Raw genomic sequence first — 6,494 nt, forward strand, 5'->3', positions numbered from 1 at the left:
GGAGTCGTTGAAGCTTGGTTAGCGTAGCTGTAGTTCTTGGAAGAGTACTTGACATATTTGAAGTCATCTCGCACTTGTCGGTCCGCGTTGGTGGCTGGATGCACTAGCTTGATGAGGTTGGAGTAAGGTTGGAAGTCGGCAATCTTCTTGATAGGATAATTGAGTCCATTCAAGAAATGTGCCATAGATTGCTCATCATCTCCCCTGACATTAGCTCGATTCATGGCGATCTCCATTTCCTTGTAGTACTCTTTAACACTCCTTGTTCCTTGCTTGAGGAGTTCTGGTCGTTTGGAGAGGTCGTGGTTATAGTATGTTGGCGCAAAGCGCGCTCTCATGACATCCTTCATTGGATCCCAAGTTGTGATTGGTGGTTCACCTCTTGCTTCTCGGTGCTTAATGACTTTCTCCCACCAAATGAGGACATAGTCTGGGAACCCAAGGGATGCCATGGCGATCTTCTTCACTTCCTCATAGTTGTGCAAATGAAATATCTTGGCAAACTTCAATTCCCATAAAAGGTACTCTTCGGGGTCGTTGCTTCCAGAGAATTTGGGCATGGTGAAATTGATTTTGCCATAGCATTGCTCTTGATTGTGTTGGGGTCGGGGGTGATGATGCCCATGACGTGGAGGATTGTCACCCTCAAGTTGCTCTTGGCGTGGAGGATTCCCATTGCCTTGTTACTCTTGGCGACCTTGTGGTGCTTGTCGAGCTTGTGGAGAAGCTTGTGGAACTTGTCGATGCAATCATGCTTGATTTCATCGTTCTTGTACTTCCTCGCGAAGTGTTTCTTCTTCTTCCCGAACACGTTAGTTATGGGAAATGATGACACGATTGGTTTCATGGAGGGCACATGGCGCCTCAAGGGCTTGCTCTTCACGTTGTTGTTGTTGTTGACGGAAAGCGTCAGCATCTTGCTCATCTTGATGGTGGTGTTACCGCTCTTGCATTTTCTCTCATTGGCGTTGGCTTTCTTGCTCTTTCACTTGTTGGCATTGGCAATGCCTTTCTTTTGCTTGCTTGAGGGTAGCTTGATTTTGATGATGTCGATGTTCTTGTTGTTCAAGTTGCTCTTGTGGACCATGGCCGTATAGAGGATTGCAGTTCGCTTGACGGTCGTGACGCACGGCTTAAGGAAGAGTGTTTGATGTCGATGTACTTGAGCTAGAGATGTTTTCGGAGGAGTGTCGACTCGAGTGACTCTGTCTTGAATATTATGAAGAGGTAGTAGAGCGGTGGGCCAACAAGGCATGAATCTCGTCCATTCTTGCATTGCTCTCTTGTTTTTGTTCGTCAAGCTTGTTCTCGAAGTAGTCTCTTGATGTTTCTCGGAGTGTCGCAATTCGATGGCGAGGTTGTCGATGCGGTCGCACAATGCTTGTTGTTCTTAATGCAAAGCTCTTTGTGCGCCGAAGAGGTGGTTCTTGGTGATGTATGTGTTCGGGTCCTCATCTTGCTCGATGAAGAGTGGGTTGGTAGAAGTAGTTGGTCTATGCATCATTCCAAGAAAATGTGTGAGTGGTGAGGGAGTCCTGGATTAGGGGGTATCCGGACAGCTGGACTATATACTTTGGCCGGACTGTTGGACCGTGAACATACAAGACTCAAGACTTCGTCCCGTGTCCGGATGGGACTCTCCTTTGCGTGGGAGACAAGCTTGGCGATCCGGATATTAGATATCCTTCTTTGTAACCGACTCTGTGTAAACCCTAGCCTCCTCCGGTGTCTATATAAACCAGAGGGTTTAGTCAATAGAGGGACAATCATAATCATCATAGGCTAGCATCTAGGGTTTAGCCTCTACGATCTCGTGGTAGATCCACTCTTGTAGTACTCATATCATCAAGATCAATCAAGAAAGGAAGTAGGGTTTTACCTCCATCGAGAGGGCCCAAACCTGGGTAAAACATCGTGTCCCTTGCCTCATGTTACCATTAGCCTTAGACGCACAGATCGGGACCCCCTACCCGAGATCCGCCGGTTTTGACACCGACATTGGTGCTTTCATTGTGAGTTCCTCTGTGTAGTCGCTGCAAGGCTTGATGGCTCCTTCAATCATCAACAATAACGCGGTCCAGGGTGAGACTTTTCTCCCCAGATAGATCTTCGTGTTCGGCGGCTTCGCACTGCGGGCCAATTCGGTTGGCCATCTGGAGCAGATCGACAACTATGCCCCTGGCCAGCAGGTCAGGTTTGGAAACTTGAACTACACAGCCGATATCCACGGAGACTTGATCTTCGACGGATTTGGGCCTACGCTAGGAGCGCCGAACAGTCACGACGAGCACGGCTTAGACCTGCCGTCGGACAATACTCGGGATATCCAACCTGCAGGAGCTCCAGACTTAAATCCGGGGCAGATCGTGTCGTCAAAGGACGGGTGGACGGACCCCGCCCCGGAGGCCGCACACTCATCGGCGGTAGAGCCGAACACAGACTCCACCCCCAAGGAAGCCTGTGTCATCGGACCCCCGGACTCGTGTCCGGATGTAGGTTCCAGACCGCGCGCCCCTAAGCCCGCCGAATCTGGTTGGGCTCCGGTAATGGAGTTCACCGCTGCGGATATTTTCCAGCACTCGCCTTTTGGCGACATGCTGAACTCATTAAAGTCTCTCTCTTTGTCAGGAGACTCTCGGCCGAACTATGTCCGGCTCGAGTGGGAAGAAGGCAACGAGGGAATTCATTGCCCACCCACCACCCACTTCATTGCCAGTATCGATGATTTGACTGACGTGCTTGACTTCGACTCTGAAGACATCGACGGGGTGGACGACGATGTAGGAGAAGAACAGGAACCACCGCCCACGGGGCGCTGGACAGCCACCTCCTCATACGATATATATATATGGTGGACACTCCAAAAGAAAACAATGGCGATGAGGCAATGGAGGATAACCCCTCAAGGAAGAAGGCAAAGCATGGGCGTCATCGGTGCCGCTCCAAGCCCCGCCACAGCAATAGCGACACAGGAGACCAAAACAATCCGGATGGTGCCGAAGAAGAATACAACCCAGATCAGCCTGCCTTCGAGCAGGCCGAACAGGAAGACGGGCAGGTCAGCCCAGTCGAACAGGCGACAGACGGATACCCGGAGGAAGACAACTACATGCCCCCCTTCGAAGACGAGATGAGCCTCGGCGACGATGAATTCAGCGTACCCGAGGACCCCGTAGAGCAGGAGCGCTTCAAGCGCCGGCTTATGGCCACTGCAAGGAGCCTGAAAAAGAAGCAACAACAACTACAAGCTGATCAGGATCTGCTCATAGACAGATGGACTCAAGTCCTGACCTAAAGCACAAGTTGCTACCTCAACTCTAGGAGGATCCTATACTATCAGCACAGGATGAGGCAGACCGGCCACCTCGTGGCCGGGATAAAACAACGTACCAGCCTGCATCCCCACGCCAATATGCTACGGCTAGGGGCAATAGGCAGGACCTGCGAGACATACTGGAAAACAAGGCAGGACAGCCAAGATCGATCTACGGATCACGGGGGCGCGCCCCAACACGTGACGATGATCGTCATGCCAGATACACTATCAACAAGTCTGGCCAGGCCGAACAAAGCCAACCAGACTTATTCGAACTGCGTAGCCACATAGCCTGACATAGAGGCGCCGAACACCCCCTCTGCTTCACTTACGAAGTGATGGATCATGAATTCCCAAAAGGGTTTAAACCTGCAAACATCGATTCATACGATGGCAAACCATACCCCGCAGTATGGATCGAAGACCTCCTTCTCCACATTCATATGGCCCGCGGGGACGATCTACATGCCATCAAGTATCTTCCCCTTAAACTCAAAGGACCGGCTCAACACTGGCTAAGCAGCCTGCTGGCAAATTCCATCGGCAGTTGGGAAAACATGGAGGACGCGTTGCTCGACAACTTCCAGGGCACGTACGTGCGACCACCGGATGCCGATGACTTGAGTCACATTACCCAACAGCTAGGAGAGTCAGACAGGAAATTCTGGACTCGGTTCCTAACTAAAAAGAACCAAATTGTCGACTGTCTAGATGCCGAAGCCTTGGCGGCCTTTAAGCATAATATCTACGACGACTGGCTCGCCCGACATCTCGGCCAGGAAAAACCAAAGTCCATGGTGGCCCTCACGACACTCACGACCCGCTTTTGCACGGGCGAGGACAGCTGGTTGGCTCGCAGTAGCACCACGCCAATAAACTCCGGCACTTCATATGTCCGCGCCAACAACGGCAAGCCACGGCGCAACAGACATAAGCGTCAGAACAATGGCGACAACACTCAAAACACGACAGTCAACGCCGGATTCAGTGGCTCAAAATCCGGTCAGCCAAAAAAGCCGTTCAAAAGAAACAATCAGGGATCGACCAGTCTGGACCGCATACTCGATCGCTCGTGCCAAATTCACGGCACCCCTGATAAACCAGCAAACCACACTAACAGAGATTGCTGGGTGTTCAAACAAGCCGGCAAAATAAATGCCGAAAACAAGGACAAGGGGCTGCACAATGATGATGACGAGGAGCCCCAGCATCCGAACACGGGGGACAGAAGAAATTTCCTCCCCAGTTGAAAATGGTCAATACGATCTATACCACCCACATTCCCAAACGGGAATGAAAGTGAGCACTAAGGGACGTCTATGTTATGGAGCCAGTCGCCCCAAAGTTCAACCCATGGTCTGCCTGTCCAATCACTTTTGATTGTAGGGATCACCCTACCAGCATCCGTCATGACGGTTCAGCCGCATTGGTCCTAGACCCAATCATTGACGGATTCCACCTCACGCGAGTCCTTATGGATAGTGGCAGTAGCCTGAACCTGCTCTATCAGGACACAGTGTGCAAAATGGTCATCGATCCTTGAAGGATCAAGCCCACCAAAACCACCTTCAAAGGTGTAATTCCAGGAGTAGAGGCCCGTTGTACGGGCTCCATAACACTGGAAGTGGTCTTCAGATCCCCGGATAACTTCCGAAGCGATGAATTAATCTTCGATATCGCCCCTTTCCGTAGTGGCTATCATGCACTGCTTGGACGAACCGCATTCGCTCGATTCAATGTGGTACCATACTACGCATACCTCAAGCTCAAGATGCCAGGTCCTCGCGGGGTTATAACAGTCAATGGCAACACAGACCGCTCTCTCCATACAGAAGAGCACACTGTGGCCCTCACGGCAGAAGTACAAAGCAGCCTTCTCCGGCAAACCACCAATTCGGCGATAACAACCCGAACACCATTAAGCGAGTCCGGAGTACCCTGCAACAGGATCGCCAGGCACGCCAAGAGCGCGACTAGCAGTCCGGCCTCCGCCCTAGCCCCATTCAAGCAGCATTAGTGCCGCGCGTACACAATTACGCACTCAAAATACCATGGGAATAGGAGGAGGCGCAATGGTGATATGGTCAACAGTGCGGTTCAGCCGCAACATACTTTAATAACCTTCTTTCTCTTTCAAGACCCTACTTTCCGGCAACCCCTTTAGAGAGTCGGATCATCGGACTTATCATAGGAGGGAAAACCAAGGAGGCAAAAGGCTTCGTGCACAACGGGAATAACCAGGTGGCATCTGTCAATGATCATTATACCTGTTTTGCATACCCGCATGCGGCCCGCCCTTCGATAGGACATGTCAAATAGTCTTATTTTGATTCTGCTTAACGCATCAATTGTACACATATGCTCGGACGTATTATCTCACAATGGGAAACAATATATAGCGTCAGCTTATTATTCCTATCTTCACATTTTTCCTATAAATGTTTATTTAATATTGAATCCGTACACTTTGGTACGGTCAGTTTGCGCGGGGCTTCTTATGGCGCCCCATAATACGGCAAGATAAGTCCGAACACTTTTGATAGTGCGGCACCCCGAACTTATAGCATTATATGCATCAGCTCCGAATCATGTCTTGGGTCAATAGTTGGGTTTGCCCGGTCCCTTGTTTTGGTACCTTACATTCCGTTATATTGGCTAAGGTAGCGCAGGGAGAACTACTGCGATTGTGTCCCGGTTCTTCCGGACGAGCACCTCAGTAGAGAAAGCCGAAAATTGACTGTCATGATGCGGCGAGAGCTAGTCGCTGTTCGAGAGGTCTTAAAATCCCTAAAGATTATTTCCGCTTTAGGCGAGGAATTGGCCTCGTCCGATTTAGGCGTATATAGCGCCCCAATTCGGCTTTTCGAATTCTAGGAGTTCGCCGAAATTTAAAATTGTAGACTTCTATGGCTAAGTGAGAGTTATAAAGCCGCATAGTCCGATTGCCTTGTTCGCTGCGCCAAACACCTCCTTTAGGGACCAAAAATTTGGATAAAGAGTGTTTGGGTTTTCCACGAACACCCCAGTACTAGTTACGTGGTGGCGGAAGCCAACGACTGGCCTACTTTCAAAATTTTATAAACAGTCGCACAGAAGGTAATATTTTAAATCAACAAACGCTATATAGTGCAAACAAATTCATTTTCATATTACAAAAACAACAGGAGTACATTCACTC

The sequence above is a fragment of the Triticum dicoccoides genome, chromosome 3B, assembly GCF_002162155.2.
Source record: "Triticum dicoccoides isolate Atlit2015 ecotype Zavitan chromosome 3B, WEW_v2.0, whole genome shotgun sequence".
Lineage (NCBI taxonomy): Eukaryota > Viridiplantae > Streptophyta > Magnoliopsida > Poales > Poaceae > Triticum > Triticum dicoccoides.